General features: G+C 43.7%; 1 protein-coding gene and 1 long non-coding RNA gene across 8 annotated transcripts in view; both read left to right on the forward strand.

Annotated features, from left to right (window-relative positions):
* The window catches only part of LOC146045303 (anillin-like), a 107599-nt gene that overhangs the window by 36328 nt on the left and 47832 nt on the right, over positions 1-23439 (forward strand). The gene's annotated exons all lie outside the window — the stretch shown is intronic.
* LOC146045305 (uncharacterized) lies at positions 16279-18776 on the forward strand. Its single transcript, XR_014465409.1, has 3 exons — positions 16279-16381; positions 17535-17790; positions 18647-18776. It is a non-coding gene; the product is annotated as an uncharacterized LOC146045305 (long non-coding RNA).

A 23439-nucleotide genomic window follows, 5' to 3' on the forward strand; every position in this document is an offset into this window, starting at 1 on the left:
CAAAATCAAAACCAATAAATCACCAGGGCCAGATGGGATTCGTCCCAGGGTACTAATGGAATTAAGGGATGAACTAGCTACCACGCTACATTATATCTTTAGCAATTCACTGTCATCAGGTAAAGTACCAAAAGATTGGAGAATAGCAAAGGTAGTGCCAATATTCAAAAAAGGAAAAAAAGGAGGATCCCACTAATTACAGACCTGTTAGTTTAACATCAATTGTGGGTAAACTATTTGAAGTATTTTTAAGGGATGGTATCCAGAAATATTTAGATCACCGTTTACTCGGTACTAACCAGCATGGATTCGTGAAAAATCGTTCATGCCAAACTAATTTGCTGGGTTTCTATGAGGAGGTTAGCAAAAACCTTGATAATGGAAACGCTGTGGATGTGATTTTTCTAGATTTTGCTAAAGCCTTTGATACTGTACCACACAAGAGGCTAATAAATAAAATGGAAGACCTGGGGTTGGATGAAAATATCTGCAGATGGGTAGGGAATTGGCTGTGTAATAGAGAACAAAGAGTGGTTGTGAACAGTGCCGTATCAGATACGACACCAGTACTAAGTGGAGTGCCTCAGGGTTCGGTTTTAGGTCCCATTTTATTTAACATTTTTATTAACTATATTGGGCTGGGGTTATTCAGCAATGTATCCATCTTTTCGGACGATACAAAACTAAGCAAAGTTATTAAATCATCAGAAGATGTCACCACGCTTCAAAAGGATCTTGCAAATCTAGAGGAGTGGGTTAAAAAGTGGAAGATAAGGTTCAATGTGGATAAATGTAAGGTTATGCACCTTGGGAGACACAACCAGTGTGCTAGTTATAACATTAGCGGGGAGGATTTAGGTAATTCAGTACTCGAAAAGGATCTAAGAGCCCACATAGACAGCAGTGCCCAATGTAATGTAGCAACAAAAAAAGGCCAACAAAATTCTAGCATGCATTAAAAGGGGCATGGAGACTAGGGACTTAAAAGTAATTATGCCACTGTATAGAGCATTTGTGAGACCTCACCTCGAATATGAAATACAATTCTGGGCCCCACACTATAAAAAGAACATCATAGAATTAGAAAAAATTCAAAGAAGAGCAACAAAGCTCATTAGGGGAATGAAGAATTTAAGCTACTGGGAGAGATTAAGCAATTTGGGACTATTTACATTAGAGAAGAGACATTTAAGGGGGACATGCTCAACATGTACAAATATATCAGGGGCCAATATAAGGAACTGTCAAACACCCTTTTTTCTACTAGAAAGGAATCTAGGACACGGGGGCTTGAGTATAGATTAGCAGAAAAAAGATTTTTTCAGCTAGAAGAAAAAATTTCTTTACGGTCAGAGCAGTCAAACTCTGGAACTCTCTTCCTGGAGAAGTGGTGTCGGCAGACACTATAAATACATTCAAAATCAGGTTGGACAAACGCTTATTGGTTAAAAACATCCATGGGTACAAATAAGAAATATAATCTGTCTTTAAAATATCAGAACATACTATACAGCAGGGGATAATGTATTATAACAACCTAGGTTGACCTAGATGGACGCAAGTCTTTTTTTTTCAGCCTTACCTACTATGTAACTACTGTATGTAACTTAGAGGTACAGTTACCGGTACTTGTGTATTATCACGGCGCCCCCGATTTTCCATCGTAGGGCATTGTACAACCAAAACAAATCGCATGCGACGCGATTGGACCCAATTTTAAGTTTTACAAGCACCCAGATGCCTAATTCCTATGTTAAATGCCCCCCAGAGCTTACTTTTGATTGTACACCCACCCTGATGGGTAATGACTATGTTAAATCCCCCCCATTGTTAACGCCACCCCACTATCAACGCCAACCCGAAGCGTGGCCAGTGCAGTGGTACGCATCCTCTGACCTTTTCATACCCCCACTATCCACGTCGGGGTGGAGTTGATTTTATATAGTGTGGCGAGCCCCGCGAGGGGATGTGGAATACGAGCCTGAAGCGTGACGAGTGTAGCGAGCCCCACGAGGGGACGCGGAATACATGTTAAGTAATCCACGTCTCCGTGCGGGGCTCGCTACGCTTCGGGCTTGTATTCTGCGTCCCCTTGCGGGGCACGTTCGCCACGCTTCAGGCTCCGTGGCTCGCTGTGCTCGCCACACTATATAAAATCAACTCCACGCCGACGTGGATAGTGGGGGTATGAAAAGGTCAGAGGACGCGTACCGCCGCCCCTCGCGGGCTCGCTGCGCTCTCCACGCTTCGGGTTGGCATTGATAGTGGGGTGGCGTTAGAAATGGGGGGCATTTAACATACTCATTACCTATCAGGGTGGGGATACAATTAAAAATCGGGTCTGGGGGGGCATTTAACATGGGAATAAGCCCAAATCGGGCATGATCACGTTGCATCGCATTGCGTTATAATGGCATGCGATGCGACGCGATGTTAAAATTGTATACTCAGCCTGGGGAAAGTCTGAAATCGGGTGCCATCGCATACCTTAATTAGTGGTATGCGATGGGCGCCGTGATAATACACAAGTACCCAGCTACCTGCATTATCCATATGCTTTCAGAATGGAGTGGCTCCTGGCCAGAAGTACAGAACTTTTTACAGGGAGTTATAAGAACTACAGACCCCATGTAGGCAACCGGGGGTGCCTTAGGACATGTTCTGGTATGGTCAGTTTTTCTAAAACAACAGTGGAAGCCTTTAAGGTCGGCTTATCGTAATATTTTTTTGAGGAAAATTACCTTTTTGTTAGCCAGGGCTACACCTAGGCAAGTTTCAGAATTAGGGACCTTGCAAGCCTTAATTTCCGTTTTTTTTTTATACTGATAAGACGGTTCTCAAAACTGTACCAAAGTTTTCTACTTAGGTTGTACCAAATCTTCCATTTACACCAGGAGTTTGGTTTGCAGTCTTTGCTCCTCTTGAGGAGGTAGAAAAATAAATACATATATTAAAATGGGACATGCTTTGCGCATTTATGTGGACAGGGTAAGAAGGATGTTTGCAAAAAATTACTGTTTTGCTAGTTCTATATGACGTTCATAAGAGAGGGTGGTCTGTTTCCAAGCAGACTTTTCCTAGACGGTTACGGTCGGTGTTTACCTTTGCTTACACTATGGTGGGCAGACCATTTTCCATAAGTTTAACTTCTATTCCACTTGGATAGTGGCCTTTTTTCTTGGGCTTGGGACCACAGTGGGGAAGTTATGCAGGGCTGCTCCCTGGTCATATGGTTTTTCTTGCCTTTACCAAAAAAGTCTATAGGTTCATGAGTTTTCATCGGAGGACGCTTAATTGGGCAAGGCAGTGATGAGAACTGTAAGCCTGAGGGTACCCTCCCAAAGAACCGGCTCCTGAACGTCCCAAGGTCAAGCTGTGTCAACAGGATGGACGAAAGAGAAAAGGGGATTTTTGTAAGAACTTACCGTTCGAATCCCTTTCTCTGAGTTCATCCTGGTGACACAGCGATCCCTCCCTTACGCTCAGTAAGTATACCGTTCATGCGTTGTCATGTTATTGGTTATGGGAAAGAGCTGATAACAGAATCAGGAAGGGGCGCAGATTCTAGAGCTGGGTTACAAAAAAGCTGCAGTACTAAAGAAAGGGGGTGTTACTCCCCAACAATAATGCAAAGACAAAACAGGTGGACTGCGTTAACTTAACAAGAAATACAATACTAAAAAGATGCAAGTAACCTTCATAAAATGTACAGTTTTATTATATAGTAAAATTAAATTTTAGCAGCACATAATGAGAACAATGGGTAGAATAAAAATCAACACATTATAGGGAATAGAAAAAAGAAAGTGGGGGGAGCTTTTGGGCTCATAAAAAAGTTGGAAGTGACTGAAAAAATAAACTATGCATAATGTCCATACGGTCCCGTATTACAATGTCCAGCTGAATTTAAAGATGGTAATGAGCCCGCTTGGATCCGTTCCTATTTTGCCTCAGTTTTTGCAAGGACCTGGGTGGCAGGGAATGTATTCCAGCTGGACTTTGAGGAGTGTGGACCTCCTACTGATTCTTGGTGCCAAAAAGGTATATTGTAGGCTGGATTTTGGTAATCTCCCAGTATCGTAGCCAGAGCTAGGTCTGGAGGCTGGTCCGGTCTCTCAGGGCTTGTAGCAGCTGTTTTGGTGGTATTGGAGAGGGACAGTCACTTATAGTATCCACCAACGCCTTTCGCTCTATGGTAGAGCTTTTTCAAGGTGATGTGCATTATAAAATGTTCAGGCGTTGTACTGAGTTATGTATCCTAGTGTGCTTTAGAAGTTGAACTAAAGCATCATGGGATGCAGAAGGGAGGAGCCTGCTCTCAAAGAAGTCAGCATAGGTGCCTTGGCTCCTGCGGACCCTCCTATATCCCAAGGTCAAGCTGTGTCACCAGGATGGACTCAGAGAAAGGGATTTGAACTGTAAGTTCTTACAAAAATCCCCTTATAATGAGTTAAACCACTTCATAAAGCTTAGCCAAAACGTTTAACTCATTATAAATCTATTGGTCACCCTATATGTGCCATACGGGATATAAGAAAAACTCATCTCATAGACCATAACTCTAACACCACCAACAGAGGCACTACACCACCCCCCCTCCCCACTACTGTGCATCACGCCACCAGAGGAACTTGTGTTCTCCTAGTCAACTAGTAAGGGCCCACAAGACCGACACCAGACACAGCGTTGATGTAAGCAGTATTACAGCAGCTCGTTCACATTCTTACACACAAAAAGGCATAATTGCAACACACACCTGGCCAGCCCTCTGGGCAGGCTGCCTACAATAATCTTCCCCCAGGGGAGGGGTTACAAACTAAATATTGGTTTTACGTAAATACATGACATCTTGTATAATAAGGGACGGTCTTTCCCATAACTAATAAGACTGTCTCCCCCCATAGTTACACCTTTCTGGATAGTTTCTCATGCCCTTGTACATTTATTTTCTGCTGGGAAGACATGGTTATGTTCTCAAAACAATCCATGAGAGACACAACTATTTATCTTCTCCTAGTACAGAATGAAGGTTGCTCTTTTCTCTTGAGTAAGACCGTTTCTGCAAATCTCAGCATGTAATAAACGTTTTTGCTAAGCTTCATGATGTGGTTTATTACATGCTGAGATTTGTAGAAACTGTCAGAGCTTCATTCTGTACTAGGAGAAGATAGTTGTCTCTCATGGATTGTTCTGAGAACAGAACTAGGGTGGCCAATCTCGGCATCGGCGGGATCCCGGGGTTTGGCCCCAAAATGACCGGGATTTCAATCTCTGGATTAGACTGTGCATGAGCACTCGCTCAGACGCTGCCCCCGTCCCGGTGTGCGGCCTGTGCAGCTTGATTAGGTCACAGGTCACTGTGCAGGCCATAGCACTACACCCCCTCCGTCGGATCCGCTAGCCGCCGGGCCTCTCCCAGCCGCCTGCCTCTTCACCGAAGCCGCCTGCTTCCCCCGCTCGACGCTCACCAAAAGTGATTTCCGGGATTGAAAAAAATGCCCCTGGATTGGCATCGCTAAACATAACCATGTCTTCCCAGAAGAAAGTAACTGTACAAGGACATGAGAAACAACTATCCAGAAAGGTGTAACTATGGGGGGGAGACCGTCTAATAAGTTATGGGAAAGACCGTCCCTTATGATCCAAGATGGAGTCCACGTATTTACATAAAACCAATATTTAGTCTGTAACCCCTCCCCTGGGGGAAGATTAATGTATGCAGCCTGCCCAGAGGGCTGGCCAGGTGTGTGTTGCAATTATGCCTTTTTGTGTATAAGAATGTGAACGAGCTGTAATAAAATTAGAATACTGCTTACATCAACGCTGTGTTCGGTCCTGTGTTCTCCTAGTCGACTAGTAAGTGCCCACAAGTCCCTCTGGTGGTGGGGGGGGGGGGGGGAGTGTAGGTGTCTGTTGTAAGCGTGATGCACAGTGGTGTGTGTGGGGGGGGAGAGAGAGTGTCTCTTGGTGGCGTGAAGCACAGTATTACAGTCACAATGATACAGCTATCATTGTGACTAATACTGTGCTTTACGCCACCAAGATCTTGTGATTGTTACACATGGGTGGAATGTGTGGTCCTCTGGATCCTGGTCTCTAGGCCCTCACCAGAGGAAAATGCGTCGGCGGGTGAGAACTGGGCGTGGGCGAGTGAAAATGGGCCCATTTTCAGAAACTCATTCAGACTCCAGTATAAGTGTCAGCATTGTCCTGTGTCTATGATCATGTGTAATCAGCCATCCTCCTCTTAGCTGCTGTCATGGGCCTGTGAGATCAGTGTACATATATGTACAATGCAATATATGCCCTCTTCCTGTCCCTAGTTCTGGCTATTGTGTGTTGGTCTTTCTGTAATATGGTAACGCCTGTCATGTGTCATAATCTTGTGTATCCTCGTAAGATGATTTATTTCTTCTACGATCCCCATGGCAGCCATAACCTTAGGATAACCTCCCTCACCTCTAGTTTAGACAGGATGTGTTTTCTAGGGACTGCCCACCTGGTATATAACCTCTCACCTTCCTCCCTGTCTTTTTTTTTTTTTTTTTTTCCCCTGTCCCCTAACTAGTTTGAATAGGTAGGGAATGTTTTTATTTCCTGCTAGGGCTTACCTATATCTCAGCATGGAGCTGAAAGGGGTGGCTCCCCGGGGAAGAAGAGTGTCCGGGAGTGTGGCCTGTATAGAATCCTGCCTGTGTATATTAGGACTTGGTACTTTTTTTTAGGGAGTGTGGCCTTTAGAGTCCTGCCCACCTGCTTATATGGCTGTAGCTGCCAAAAATCTGCACTGAGAATTGCAGACCCCGAGAGTGTCGAGGGCTATTATGTATTTTCAGTTCACTGGGTGCTCCGCATGTCTGCCCCTGGATAGCCGGAGAGCTGTGCAGCATGAACCCAGTACAGAGATAGAACCGATACCCAGAGAAAGAAGGTCTTTACTCCAAACCTTTTTTTTTTCAGTGAAGATGGTTACAGGAGTAATCAGAATTATCCTGGATCTAAAGCTCTTAAACACAGTTGTCAGGGTAAGAAAGTTTCGGATGGAGACTTTAAAGACCATACTGGCAGGTCTCAAAAGAAAGGGATTTCCTTGCACAATAGGTCTGAAAGACGTGTACTATATTTTATTTGTTAGCCAAGAAGACAGGAAGTTCCTACGATTCTGTATACTGGACCAATACTTCCTAGTTACCTACCTGCCTACCCTTTGGCATAGCTACATCGCCAAGAATATTTACAACTACCTTGATTGCACATCTGGGAGAGCAGTGTATTCAGATTGGCCATATTATGTAATAGAGTTTCCTGCAGCTCCATGGTTGGATCATGAAATGTGAGGAAAGTCCATTGCATCCAACTCAGGACAGTCAGTTTTTGGGTGTACAAATAGACACCAAGTACATTCTTTCTCCTACGATCCCCATGGCAGCCATGACACGGGGATATCCTCCCCTCCTCCTAGTTTAGACAGGTTCTTTTTCATGGACCGCCCACCTTGAGTATAAAGGTGCCCATACACTAGTAAGATTTATCTTCAGATCTGGCTGGTTGGAACAAAAACATGGTTATGGATGAGTGACAGTTTGTCAGTTTTCCAGCATTTCCAAGCCAATGATCAACATTCATTTGCTCTCATCCATAACCATGTTTTTGTTCCAACCAGGCAGATCTGCAGATAAATCTGCGTGTGTATGGCCACCTTTACTGCTTCCTCCTCCCTCTCCTCTGTGTCTTTTCTTCCGGTCTCCGTTTTTAGTTAGGCAGTGCAGGGATCTTCTTTTTGTTTCAATCATGGTTACCTCTATTCCAGCAGGAGCTGGTGGGGTGGCACCCTGTGGAGAAGAGTGTGTGAGGAGTGGGTGGAGATTAATGTGGACACAAGTTCATGTGCGGGGCTTTTTCGCCTTGGAAGGGCCCTTGCCACGTGCAGCAGCAGCTCCTCGCCCACGGCCATGTTGGGATGGTGGGGCAGATGATGGCGAAGGGGATGATGCTCTTCCCCTTCTGCCAGCAGGGAGTGTTGGTGGTGGGAAAGCACCAGAGACGGCTGCTAATAGGGCCCGATTGGTGGTAGCTAGGTCTTGGAGGAGGTCATTCATCCGGCAGGATTGATCTGCCAGCACCCGCAGGCTGGCAGCTATGGACTGCTGGGTGCTGACAAGACCCATCATGACCTCCTCCGTCCTACGCAGCCGCTCTGATGCTCTTTCTCCCTGCTGGTGAATCTGCCCAAGCATCTCCTCCCACCTGTCCACATCCTGTGTGGCCGGTGGCGGCTGCTGCTGCTGCACATGTCTGGCAGTGGTGGCAGGTGGCACAGACTCCTCCACCTCCTGAAGACTTGCCTGACCAAATGGCGGGGATGCTGGTGAAAGAGAAAATTACAATTACAACACATTCCGAGAAAATTAGTACCAACTACTTATGCCATGCCAAATAATTACCTTCAACAAAAGCAGCAAAGACTTCCGCTGGGGCCTCGCTATCCATGTTGCTCACCCCCCGGATCTCCTCTGTGGCTATGCAGCCAACTGCCATCTCTTCCAGGGGAGTGAGCTTCAATTTTGCTGGCATGGGACCAGCCCCAGAGGTTTGGCTGTGTTCTCGCCGTTTGGTCAGCTTCTTCTTCAGGTTGGTTTTGAAGTCGTGCCACCTGCATGCAAAGTTCTCATATTAATACATGTCACCCCTGACGTTTGATGTAGCATGCATTGTAATCTGCTACTGATGTCAACATGTGCTTCATTCTACATAACTTACATTATGTAAAACTATCAACACAACACTTAGAACAAACATTCCCACTCAGCCTCCAATAAATATAGAAGAGACATGCCAATCATGTCTGTTGCTCCTATCAACGTCACCGACCATTCACCAACTCAATCTAACATATAATACAAACATTACTGGTCTACTTCTGCACAAATGTAGCACACTTTAACTTGCCTCTTCTTCACATGCTCCCTCTCACGAACTTGTGGAGCTACCACATTAATCTCCGCGGTTATTTCCTCCCAAATCTTCCATTTCCTGGTGTGTGTCAGCTTCTCCTGTGGACACTCTATCCAATCCCTTGCACGGGGTACCAGAATGGCAAGCTCCTGCGGTTCGAATGCCATGTTCCTGGTGTCTGGATCCTCTGTTGGGCTCTTTTGACCACGGCCACCTGTCGCTGTACCTGAAGTGCTGGCCGCGCTACTATTTTGGGAAGACACCTGCTGTGTTCCCAATGATTCTGCTGAGGCAGAAGATGGGCCAGCTGCCTGCTCTCCTCCAAATGCCTGTTGGTGGAGGGGCACATAGGAGGTGCTGGAGTCCAGCCGTTCCATGAGGCTATGTATCTCTTGCTCTCCCTCAGAATGAGATCCAGCCATGTTTGCGACACCATTTTGTGGTTCTAGCTCACCTTTATTTGTGTCAGTGGCGTACTTCAGCCCCACCCTGTTTTTTTTTTTTTTGCGGCAGCGTTCCGTACGGCAGCGTACGCCGTGCTGTTTGTGCGGCGCATAGGTCACGCCCATAGTAGCGGCAATTCGAATTTACAAAACCTGGCGTACCTTCAAAGTCTAATTTCGGTGAAATGTTGTAAGATTTACTATAATGGCCACCTCCAACGTTATAAAATCATAAATGCTATCTGTGAATGTTCATTAGTACTGTGCTATTGTTGTGAATGTACAAAAAATGTAAGTAACCCAATCCATTTGGAAATCCACCCCACAAGTCATGCAATAGTCATCACTGATGTCATGCACAACACATGTGATAGGCCTATAAATAGTGGTTTGCTGCTAGATTCATTTGTCTCCAGATCTGTATTGTGGCCGGGTCTAAGGTAAGCTCTCCCATGGTCATTGTAGAGATGATATACATTAACAATGTAAGGGTAATAATGTATGCACCATTGGTTCACATATTACAGATTTTTTGTTCAGCAAAGGCTTGTTGGCATTAATGAATCATGTCACCTGGCCACCATTTAACACACAGGTGTTAAACCTGTGTGCCACCATATATTGGTGAACTACATGTCCCATCAATAGTTGAAATGTGTCATACTTCAATGTGAAATACTGTTACAGTTCACAATGGAGGTTATTCATGTTACAACATTCCCTTTCACACCATCAGAAAGCGCACACTTTGATGTGCCATGCATTTTTACCCAACATATTCTTCAATTTGTCATACATGTGTCAGACTACATGATTTCATGATCAATTATTCTTGCATATAATACTTAATTAGTGTTTAGGTGTTAAATGTATTCGAGATATTTGTGTTTACAAAGTTGTGTGGTGAGGTAATATTATTGTTACATCATTGTAGATCATTATGGATATCCGGGACTTCACTGGGCGGCCGTCTATTGTACGTATGGATTCATCTAATTATACAAATTTTTTGGGATGAGCATTCTTTGCATAGTTCCATTTTATTTGATCATTTCATTGTAGGTTGCTGAAGCAATGATGGACTTTGTGGCTAATGGGCTAAGGGCACTTGCGGCTCAACCCACTCGTCGCCCAAGGAGGCCAGGATGTGCAAGAATCTTTCGCACACGGGTGACACACTTTGGGATGCCCGATGATGAGGTACTTACTAGGTACCGGTTACCCCCACATGTCATTCTAGATATACTCTCTTTAATTGAGAGTGATCTAGAACCTCTTCATGGGCTCACGACGGCAATTCCGCCTCACATTTCTGCGCCTCAGGATCATTCCAACAAGTAGTGGCAGTACTTGCTGGAATATCTCAGCCGGCTTTCAGCAGAATCCTGAGGCGTGTGATGTCAGCCATGTTTAGGCGCAAGGGGCACTTCATGGCCATGTCTTTTGCACAAGAGACCCTTCACAGAAGCCAGCAGGCATTCCTTCAAATTGCTGGCTTCCCTAATGTGATAGGGGCTGTGGATGGCACCCATGTACCATTTGTGCCTCCATCACAAAGTGAGAAGATCTATAGGAACCGAAAATTGTTCCATTCACTCAACGTGATGGTGGTATGTGGCCCATCCATGGAAATTCTCGCCTTCAACTCAAAGTTTCCCGGAAGTGCCCATGACTCTCATGTTATCCGACAAACCGGGATTTGGCAGAGACTCCAAGAGCTTGAAGGCCGTGATGCGTGGGTTCTGGGTGACTCCGGTTACCCATGTACGCCCTGGCTACTTACGCCGTACAGCTCCCCAGCACCAGGCCCACAGGAGGCATTCAATAGGGCGCATGTTGCCACCAGGCAAGTGGTGGAGCGCTCAATTGGCCTGTTAAAGGGTCGATTTAGAGTGCTCCACTGGACTGGTGGTGACTTACAGTATGCGCCTGAAATGGTGTCGAGGATTTTGGGCTTGTGTGCATTCTTTCACAACATAGCTGTGCGGCGTGAGACTCCCTTTGATGAGTGGGAGGTTCCATCTGAGCCGCAAGATCCTCCCCTGCGCCCATCCCGCTCCCCGGAATGCCGTCGGGGATACCAGCTGCCGGGACTCTGTTGCCCAAAGATTCTTCAGGTACATTTTCGAATGTTGCACAGACCAACCCAATTTCTGATCAATTACACCCATCAAGGTGGAAAATGATGTTAATTTTGTGTCCTCCAAATTTATAATTAGCCACCATGGCCTCTTAATGCCAATATCAATAGCACTACGTATTATGTTTGAGGTGTATTGGTTTAAGACCAATATTGCAGGTCACCCTTATACCTTGTACATAGATTTGAAAATGTTTTTTATGTTTCCAATATTGTAGCTGAGCTTATCATCCATGTCTGGTGAGTAGGTTGATTTTCATACTTTTTTCACCATGTATGTGGTGGTGATAATTTTATTTGTAGATGTAATATTTATTAACACACACACATATATATATATATATATATATATATATATATATATATATATATATATATATATATATATATATATATATATATATATATATATATATATATATATATTCAGTACACAGGGTACAATGCCGACGTTTCGGAGTTTATTCCGTTATCAAGGCTGAAGAACAAATGACATGCAGAAAAGTACTGACCTATATCACCTCTGTTCCGTCTAAAACGCCTCCTCCTCCTGAGTGCTGGCGTCCATTCCTGGCTTACTCGTTACACCAGCTCCTACTGATGACGTCACCGCTCTCAGTACTCTGGTCACGGGCTAAGCGTCGGTTGTTGCCTAGCAACGTTCAGGCGGCGTCAGCTGTAGAAGGGAAACATCGAGGGATTACAACACTAAACAATCACCAAGTGTGCAAACAAAATACGTGTGCAGTGTAAAATACAATCGACTCATGGGTTACAGACAGACAATATGTAACTGGAAGTAGGAATGAAGCAGCAGTGGAGAGGAACAGCAGCTCAGCAGATAAACGTTTTATAGAAAAATGTTCAGGTTTAATTGTTCATTGAGACCCTTGGGTCTAACTGTATCCAATTTATGGATCCATTTAGTCTCAAGTTTGAGTAATCTTTTGTTTCTATCACCTCCTCGGAAATCATCAGGAATCTGGTCTATGATGATATATTTCAAACTGGACAATGAGTGTTTGGCAGTCGCAAAATGTTTTGCAACGGGTTGGTCCATTTGTTTGTTGTTCAGGGCTGCTTTTATAGCTGAGCGGTGAAGTGCTATGCGTTCTTTAAACGCGCGAATTGTTTTGCCGACATATCCAAGTCCGCAGGGACAAAGGATAAGATAGACGACGTGAGTACTGGAACAGGTGAGAGGAAATTTAATTTTATATTTAAAGCCATGGTGAGGATGATTAAAAGTTTTAGACTGTATCATCGCATTACAAGTGGTGCAGCCAGTACATCTGTAGCACCCGCCTTGTTTTTTCATGGTCCCTTCAGGGGTTCTGGATGAAATGTCTGTTCTCACAATCCAATCTCGAATGTTCCTGCCTCTGGTGAAGCAGGACATCAATTTGGTAGACTTCAATTTCTTTAAATCTTTATCATGTTGGATGGTAGGCCAAAGGTCTCTAGCAGTGGAGACAATAGTATCATTTGCAACATTGTAGGCACGAACCCAATGTATCGCCTCATCAGTATCAGGAATTTTAACACGTCTCTGTAAGGTTTTTGCGCGAGTGACAGCGTCGACTTTATCTCTCGCCTTACCTACTGTATCTCTCGAGTAGCCACGTTCAATAAATTTCAGTTGCATGGCATCCAGGCTGGGTTGGAGCAGTTCGTCAGAGCTGGTTATCCTTTTAACCCTCAGAAGCTGGGAATACGGGAGACCGCGTTTCAGTGCCGGCGGATGATGACTCTGTGCCAGCAGAAGTGTATTGCGGTCCGTGGGCTTAGAGAAGATCGAGGTGCATAGTTTGCCATTAATTTTAGTAATGCAGACGTCCAAATAATTAACTGATGTGAGGCTCATGGTGTAAGTATATTTGATGGGACAGGGTTGTGCATTCATGAATTCAATGGCTACGATAAAGTCACTTTGGGTTCCTGTCCACAGAAGCAATATGTCGTCTATATAGCGGGTATAGAAGTCGACATTAGCACTTAGCCCCCCGCTAAGAAAAGTGTCTTGTTCGAGAATCGCCATATAGGCATTAGCATATGCTGGAGCGACCGGGGAACCCATCGCGCATCCCGCGCGTTGCAGGTAGAACTTCTTATTGAAAAGAAAATAGTTGCGTTGTAATATCAGGGACAATAGCGTAATAAAGAGATCAATCGGTGGACCTTGATAGTCGGTCTCTCTTTCCAGGAGATTTTTTGTAGCCAGTATGCCGCCTTCATGCGGGATACTAGTATAAAGGCTACAGATATCCAATGTTATGAGCCATGTAGTATCAGCGATCTCTCCGATCTGTTCCAATTTTTGTAAAAGATGTGTTGTATCCTGAAGATATGCAGGTGTCTTTTTGATGACAGGTTGCAAAAAGTGATCTAAGAAGGACGAGATCGGGCTGTAGAGGGCCTCCCTGGCCGATATTGATATTATCGGTCTACCAGGGGGATGCAATTTATCCTTGTGGATTTTAGGTAAACAGTACATAAGTGGCACTCTGGGGTGTTCTGTAGTAAGGGCGTCCTTAACTGCACTGGGTATTTGGTTCGATAGGACAGCCTCATTGAGGATCAAGTCAAGCTCCTTTTTGAACCGCACTGTGGGATCCGAGCGCAAAGCTTCATAAGTGTCCGTTTTGGACAATTGCGCATAAATCTCCTTTTGGTAGTCTTCAATATCCCATACGACTATCCCGCCTCCCTTATCTGCAGGGAGAAACATCACATCATCGTATGTGCTCATATTTTTTAGAGCTGTCCATTCTTCTTTAGAGAGATTGGATGATTGATGGTTGGGACTCTGTCCACACATATTGGTGCTGGGGATGGTCGGGAAGGCGATATTGACTTTGGTTTCCAGAATTTTAGAGAAGCTTTGTATTGCTACATTTTGTGAGGTCGGATCGAACTTGGATTTGGGTTTAAATTTGTTGTAGATAGGAGCACTTATAGTCATGTTGGTCGTTTCACGGCTGAAGTATTCTTTCAGTCGGAGGTTGCGGTTAAGTCGGAGGTTTTCAATTTTCCAATCCAGGGAATTAAATTTATTAGTGGGCACATATGAGAGTCCTTTATTCAACACTTTGTTCTCAATGGGGGTGAGTGTCCTCTTAGATATGTTGAACACTAAGGTTTCTTCTTCATCCGTCCTCGCCCTCTGGAGCCTACGATACTGTCCCCCTCTTCTAGGGGGTCGTTGCCTCTTATGCGTTCTGCTCGAGTTTTTACTCCACTGGGTGGGCGCTTGGAGTTTTTTGACTCCGTAGAACGGGTGCCAGAATCACTGGCTGAGGATGCTGATTCACTGTTTGTATCCTGGCCGGTGGTGCGGGTATTACGGCGTCTGTACTGTCTTTCTCTGTTGGGAGGTCTATGTGGTCCTGAGATCCAACGATTATACGCTCTGCTCTGTATAGTCTCTGTTGACTTTGTGGAATTTATTTTTCTTGAAGTCAATAAGTTCTTTTTTGAAGGTCGTAACTTGGATGTTCAATTTAGCCAGCCAATCCTGGTTGGTGTCCGTTGCTAAGGTAGATAGATGCAATTTTTCGTAGTCTGCAATTTTAGAGCGGGTCTGTTCCAATTCGCGTGCCGCCTCACTTATTACCAGTGTAATAAGATCAAAAGAGCAATTGTTCAAGATTGCACACCACTTACGACAAAAGTCATGATTATATCTCCCAATCGTGGGTGTGTTTTTAATCCGACTGAAATTTATTGAACGTGGCTACTCGAGAGATACAGTAGGTAAGGCGAGAGATAAAGTCGACGCTGTCACTCGCGCAAAAACCTTACAGAGACGTGTTAAAATTCCTGATACTGATGAGGCGATACATTGGGTTCGTGCCTACAATGTTGCAAATGATACTATTGTCTCCACTGCTAGAGACCTTTGGCCTACCATCCAACATGATAAAGATTTAAAGAAATTGAAGTCTACCAAATTGATGTCCTGCTTCACCAGAGGCAGGAACATTCGAGATTGGATTGTGAGAACAGACATTTCATCCAGAACCCCTAAAGGGACCATGAAAAAACAAGGCGGGTGCTACAGATGTACTGGCTGCACCACTTGTAACGCGATGATACAGTCTAAAACTTTTAATCATCCTCACCATGGCTTTAAATATAAAATTAAATTTCCTCTCACCTGTTCCAGTACTCACGTCGTCTATCTTATCCTTTGTCCCTGCGGACTTGGATATGTCGGCAAAACAATTCGCGCGTTTAAAGAACGCATAGCACTTCACCGCTCAGCTATAAAAGCAGCCCTGAACAACAAACAAATGGACCAACCCGTTGCAAAACATTTTGCGACTGCCAAACACTCATTGTCCAGTTTGAAATATATCATCATAGACCAGATTCCTAATGATTTCCGAGGAGGTGATAGAAACAAAAGATTACTCAAACTTGAGACTAAATGGATCCATAAATTGGATACAGTTAGACCCAAGGGTCTCAATGAACAATTAAACCTGAACATTTTTCTATAAAACGTTTATCTGCTGAGCTGCTGTTCCTCTCCACTGCTGCTTCATTCCTACTTCCAGTTACATATTGTCTGTCTGTAACCCATGAGTCGATTGTATTTTACACTGCACACGTATTTTGTTTGCACACTTGGTGATTGTTTAGTGTTGTAATCCCTCGATGTTTCCCTTCTACAGCTGACGCCGCCTGAACGTTGCTAGGCAACAACCGACGCTTAGCCCGTGACCAGAGTACTGAGAGCGGTGACGTCATCAGTAGGAGCTGGTGTAACGAGTAAGCCAGGAATGGACGCCAGCACTCAGGAGGAGGAGGAGGCGTTTTAGACGGAACAGAGGTGATATAGGTCAGTACTTTTCTGCATGTCATTTGTTCTTCAGCCTTGATAACGGAATAAACTCCGAAACGTCGGCATTGTACCCTGTGTACTGAGTCTATCATTGAAAGTCCGAGAGAGTGCCACGATTCCACTGTCTATACACTTATTCTGCGTGCAGCACCCCGGCAAGTACCATACTTCTGCTATTGGAGTGCCTTCCTCAACAATATATATATATATATATATATATATATATATATATATATATATATATATATATATATATATATATATATATATATATATATATATATATATATATATATATATATATATATATATAATATTTTTTTTGTTGGGTGTTTATTTTGAATTATATTTGAAGTAGGAGCCAGGCAGGCAGCCAGGTTAGGTGTATTAGGTGTCCAATATAATGGTGTAGTCAGGAGAACTGCTAGTATGTGTATGTGTTTTTTCTTATAAATGTACGCATACACATAAATGCATACAGTAAGTAATGCGAACTACAGCTTTGCGATGCCAAGCTATAGCACGCGTTGCTTGGCGGTGCGATGTTTTCGCCGATTGTTGGACGCATACACAATGTTCATGTCAATATCTAAAATAAAGTTAATACCAAATAGTAAAGTTATCAACCAATCACAGGACATGAATATTTTTCATGCGCCATTCCTAAAATGGCTTCTTATCAGCGAGCAGCGGCATTCAGCACTGCGGAGCTGCTGTCCCTGGTCTCCGTTATGGAGCGGAGGCTGGGGCAGGCAGGGCCCTATGTGTCCAATCAGGACAAGCGCCGGGCCTATGTTGCAGCCCGGCGCAGAATATTCGCCCTCACAAATGTGCGGAGGACCATCGCCCAGTTGGCGAGGCGATGGTCCTACCTGCGGAGGCGCCAGCCGGAGCTTCTGCAGGCTTTGAGGCGGCGTCTTCAACGCTGTAAGTATTGACGCAAAATACACATAATTAACAGTGAATGTTTGCATTTTAACATTATTAAATATTCATATTACATGAGGTCAATTGGGTGTTGATGATACAGAAATGGCATATACTATATGTGTGATATGTAACACTTGCATTATTGTGGATATGATCTGTACTTGTTATAGTAATTAGAATGTCAAATGACACTCAACCATTGTGTTTGTTTAACCCACAGCGCGGGAGAGAGCAAGACAGGCCCGTGAGGAGGCCCAGGAGGTGGAGGGCCAGGTGGAGGAGGAGGAGGCGGGACAGGTGGAGATGGAGGAGGATGACTCCCCCCTAGCCACTCACCAACCTCCGCATTCTACCTTCCTCCCCCCCCCCCCCCCCCCCCTAATACCAACAGCAGGAGGAGCTGCCCCTACCCGTGGCCGACTTCCCACCACCTCCCAACGTGGAGGATGATGACATTGTGGAGCTGCCAGCCAGGGGTAAGTAGACTTAATGCCTCATTACTGACTTAGGTACAGTTTGTTATGTCGCACAGCTGATTACATTTTGCTTTAATATAGTAAAGACTAGTCCAAACAAATGGATAACAGACACACTTTGGGGGTTATAGGGCCTTGCTGTAAACGTGGAATCTGGAGGCTCATGTAGGTGATGAGTGTTTATTTATGGAGGGTCTTTGTATAGAAGCACCAATAAAACATCAATGAAGTATGGCCAGGCCTGATTTATAATGGAGTCACAAGTGGGCAGTTCCCCTGGGCCCCCCTCTAGCCAGTGGGCCCGTGTTGTTGCCATGTATTTTTGTAAGCTATTATGTAGGATGGATTTACCTTAGAAATTGTTTGGTGTATGGAAGCGGATTAGTGCTGCACTTTCACCTATCTGGCAATGTGACAATGAATCATGAAGTAAGGGGTAGAGGGACTAGCCTAGCCTTTTAATGTGGTATCTATCTATTCTATCATGCAGTTTAGCTATTAAGCAGTGACATGCAGGATATATGTATGGCAAAATGTGGCATGTTCTAGTGGATGTAGCTTTCTAGTAGATTGGTGATTGTTAAGGCAGGACAAGTGTGAGTGAGGCTCAAGTGTTGTTGTGATTTTGATAGATACATTGGCAATTTTATCAGTCACATATTCTGTAGTGTAAGCCACTGTGTGTGTGTGTGTGTGTGTGTGGCACCATCATATTTTTTTTGTCATTAGAAACACTATTGCCTATGTAATTGTTTGTATGTATGATTTATCATGCTGTAGGTACCTAGGATTTGACTGTACAAGGTCTACCTGAATAGCATAATTAATGTTGAACCCCCTTTTAACATGCCCACAGATGACCAGAGGGAAGAAGGCGAGGGTGTGAGAGGGGCCCTCCTAAGGCTGCGGTAGCACCTACTCATAATGGCTGCAGATGTGAAGGACCTCTGCGACCTCCTGCTCTGAAGCATTTAATTTTTTTGTTGTTTTGTCTGTTAATAAATTTGTTGTTAAAAGTCAGAAGTGGTCTGTGTTATTGTATTATTTTACAGTATGTATATAAGTATAAATAGTGCTGTTTATTTATGTAAGGTGCAAAAGGTATATACAGTATATAGATGGGTTTATTGCATACAAGTGGTTGAAAGTGAAGGGTAATGTAAAGATGTACATAGTGTGTTGATGTGTATGTGTGTTTGCATGTGAAGAATAATTGATGTAATATGCATACATAACACATGGGCGTAAAGGGGCAAGAAAGAATGTTTTGAACTTAGCATGATGTAAGGGTTAATCTAAAGTGGTAGTAAAGTGTTTAATTATCAATTTGATAAATAATAGATGACTAATAAAAACAATCCCTTTTTAATGAGGTTGCCTAATTGCATAAGTGGGTCATGTTACAGATTTCGGTGTTCAGATAATAGTGGTGAATTGTGTGTAAATACACAGCATCGGTGCGTACGGGCAGGTTCCCGTCCATTCTGACGCGGTAAGACCGTGCATACGCTGTAAGACCGTGCAGAATATGTGTGTGTCCACCGCACACGCAAAGGTTTGGATGTTGTCCGTAAACACGCCCTCTTCTTAAAGAGTGAGTCCGTCCGAATGCGGAGGACCGGTGGGCGTTTTTTCGTACGATCTCCGCACAGCGTGGCGTGCGGACCTCTCCGAAATAAATCGGAAATATACGCACCAACCAGAATAAGGGCAATTGTTACTAACATAACCATAAGGGAGACATTGGGGAACAGTGAACACAATATGATCACATGTTATTTAAATTTTAACAATATAATTATATTGTAGCAACTAGGTCCTTAAATTTCAGAAAAGCAAACTTTGGTAAGTTTGAGGAGTCCTTAAAGCAGGCATGTCCAAACTATGGCCCTCCAGCTGTTGTGAAACTACACATCCCAGCATGCCTTGTCACAGTTTTAGCATTTCCTAATAGCAAAACTGTGGCAAGGCATGATGAGACGTAGTTTCACAACAGCTGGAGGGCCATAGTTTTGACATGCCTGCCTTAAAGTATATAAACTGGAAGGAATTATTTAGAGGTATGGATACTACTGAAAGGTGGCAATTTAAAAAAAAATACTGCTGGAGGGCACTGAAATTTATTCCTAGGGTAAATAAAAGAACAAATGTCAAAAGGAAACCTACAGTATGTGGCTTAACAGCAAAGTCAAATTTGAAATAGCTAAAAAAAGGAGGGCATTCAAAACATTTAAAAACAAGGTGGGACACCCAAATGTGCCGCATATAAAGAATGGGTACTTGTGGAGTATCACAGCTCCCATCGCATGCCAAATGTAGTGGCATGAGATGGCATGCGATGAGATGCGATTTTTACAGGTTTTTTTAGCTATTTTTTGCAAAAATCGCATGCAATCAAATCGCATGCGTTTTTGCACTGAAATGCATTGAAATGTGTAGCAAACATGTTAAATGCCCCCAAATGTCATTTTTAAGAGTGTGCCAACCCGAAGCGTGGCGAGCGCAGCGGTACGCGTCCTACGACCTTTTCATACCTCCACTATCCACATCGGCGTGGAGTTGAGAATAGAAAGTGTGGCGAGCCACCGAGCCCGAAGCGTGGCGAGCGCAGCGAGGGGACGCGGACACCTGTGAAGCCCGCGAGGGCATGCGGATACCTGTGAAGGTATCCGCGTCCCCTCGCGGGGCTTGCCACACTTCGGGCTTGGCTCGCTGCTCTCGCCACACTTTTTCTATTCTCAACTCCACGCCGACGTGGATAGTGGGGGTATGAAAAGGTCGTAGGACACGTACCGCCGCCCCTCGCGGGCTCGCTGCGCTCGCCACGTTTCGGGTTGCCGTTGATAGTGGGGGTGGTACACTCTGAAAAATGGCATTTGGGGGCATTTAACATGTTTGCTACACATTTCAATGCATTTGGATGCATTTCAGTGCAAAATTGCATGCGATCGCATCGCATGCGATTTGATTGCATGTGATGCGATGCGATTTTTTAGCATGCGATGGACATCATGGGAGCCGTGATACTCCACAAGTACCCAAGAATGCAATAAGAAATGTAACCATTACAATCAAGATGGCTAAATTAGAGACTGAATGTAAAATAGCGAATTTAATCCCAAAAAATTCTAGTTCTATAAATGGGAAACGGTTAAGAATCCTTCCTTATTGGCCCCCTAAAAAATAAGCAGGGTACCCTGGTAATAGAAGGAAAAGAGAGAATTATTCAATGAATTTTTGCTTTGGTATTTACAATCTTCAGAAGATCTCCCACATATTAAATGCTTGGCTTTTGATTGCTCCCAAACCGTATGTTTGAGTGAGGAAATAGTCAAAAATAGATTACAGAACCTAAATAGTAACAAATCTCCTGGCCCGGAAGAAATACACCCTAGGATACTAAAAGAATAGAGTTCGGTCATAGCACTACTGTTATCTGATATTCGAGGAATCCGTAAACTTGGGGATGGTACCAACGGACTGGCGCATAGCTAAAGTAGTACCAATATGGAAGAAAGGTAACTAACTCTGTAACTCTGAAAATTATAGACCGGTCAGCCTTACATCCATTGTGGGGAAAATATTAGAAGGAATAATAAGAGATAGTATCCAAAATTTCTTAGAACAGGAGAAAGTGATAAGTAAGGCTCTGCATGGGTTCGTCAAAAATAGATCATGTCAGACTAATTTAATTAGCTTCTATGAGGAAGTAACATAGTAGCATATTTAGGGTTAGGAGATAAAATTTGTAATTGGATTAAAAACTGATTGCACAGAGTGTGGTGGTAAAGGGCATACATTCCAGCTGGGATAAGGTCCAAAGTGGAGTCCCGCAAGGTTCAATATTGGGACCCACCTTGTTTAATATATTCATTTATGATATTGGAAGTGACCTAGTCAGTAAAATTGCAATATTTGCAGACGACACGAAATTGAGTAAGGAAATTAACTCAGGAGAGGATGTGGAAACACTACAAAGTGACTTAAATAAACTGGAAAGGTGGAAAATGCAGTTTAAAGTTGAAAAATGTAGTTTTTCATTATGGGAACAAAAATGACCAAGCTACTTGTAGGCTAAATGGAGTTTATTATAGGGAATTCTGCTGTAGAGAAGGACTTGGGGGTCATCATAGATGAAAAATTGGGTAATAGTGCACACTGCTCAAGCGCAGCAGCAAAAGCAAACTGGACACTGGCATGCATTAAAAGGGAATGGATTCAAGGGATGCCAACGTGATCGTGCTTCTTTAAAAAGCATTGGTGAGACCACACTTGGAATATTGTGTTCAGTTCTGGGCACCAAACCTTAAAACATAAATGAATTGGAACAGGTACAAAGAAGGGTGACTAAGCTAGTATAAAAGGTCTTGAATCCCTAGAATACAAAGATAGATGACCCAGACTGAATATGTTTTCACTGGAGAAACAGAGGTTGAGAGGTGATATGATTAGTACAGTATGTTCAAATACAGGATTGGACATCATATGGAACTGGGACATGATTTGTTCACTAACAGGCCCATACTTGGGACACGTGGGCATGTACTGAGGCTCGAGGAAAAGAAATTCCGTACTGAATTAAGAGGATTCTTCACCATTAGAGCAGTGAAATTCTGGAACTCGTTGCCAGTGGGGGTGATTGCAGCAACTACTATTAATGAATTTAGATCAAAACTGGATGAATTTTTGGCCACTAAGGGTATCCTATAGATATGACTTATTCAAGTCAGTAGTTACAAGTTAGATAGGTTGAACTTGATGGACTAATGTCTTTTTTCAGCCTTAATGACTATGTTACTGTATATGTTTCCTGATAAGAGAATACATTTGCAGATTTCTCATTGGAAGCAAAATCCTTCTTGGAGAAGGGGAGTTGAGCAGCAGTTTTCTGTGGTTCATAAAAAAGTGTGGGCAGCCAAATGTGTACCTGATGGCAACTTATGTCAACAAGAATGCAGATGGATTCTGTTCCAGATTCTTTTCTTTTAATTTGGTGGAAGTGTCGCCTAGGATATATTTCTTCCTTTTATCCTGAAGATAATAGGATCAGGTGGAGGTTATAGCGGTCCTCCCACACAACAGCCTTGGAAAAGGCAATGCTTCCTGTGGGAGGACCGCTATAATGCACATTATCAATTTAAGCCAGACCTACATCAGGGTCAGATGCAGATCCAGCAAGATTATGCTTGGAGACAGAAGGGATTGTCAGCGCAAGTAATCAAAAGTCTATTACAAGGGAGGAAGTTCCTCCCCCCCCGCATATTATAAGGTCTTTGCAAAGATCACTAACTCCTACAATTCCTGTGCAATTGTTTCTCACTAGGCCTAACTTTCACCCTTAGGGGACAGATCGTGGCCTTAAAAGTGCCCATACACTTTGCAATAGGAGTGTGCTATGCGTTTTGTACTTTGAATGGTGATTTTGCCCCTTGTATGCTATGCTATGCGATGCGATGTGATGTGTACTTTGTACTGTGCGATGCGATTTTAGCCTTTTTTTTTTTTTTTTTTTTTGTATATGGTCACTAGGTACACCCCATCACACTGTACTACAAAAGTGATGCGATGCGATGTAGCACAAATAGTACTGCCTGCAAATACTTCCCCGCAGAAACACAGTGCGATTATATGCACATGCAATGCGTTTTG

This window comes from Crinia signifera, chromosome 11 (genome assembly GCF_055691185.1).
Source record: "Crinia signifera chromosome 11, ASM5569118v1, whole genome shotgun sequence".
Classification (NCBI taxonomy): Eukaryota; Metazoa; Chordata; class Amphibia; order Anura; family Myobatrachidae; genus Crinia; species Crinia signifera.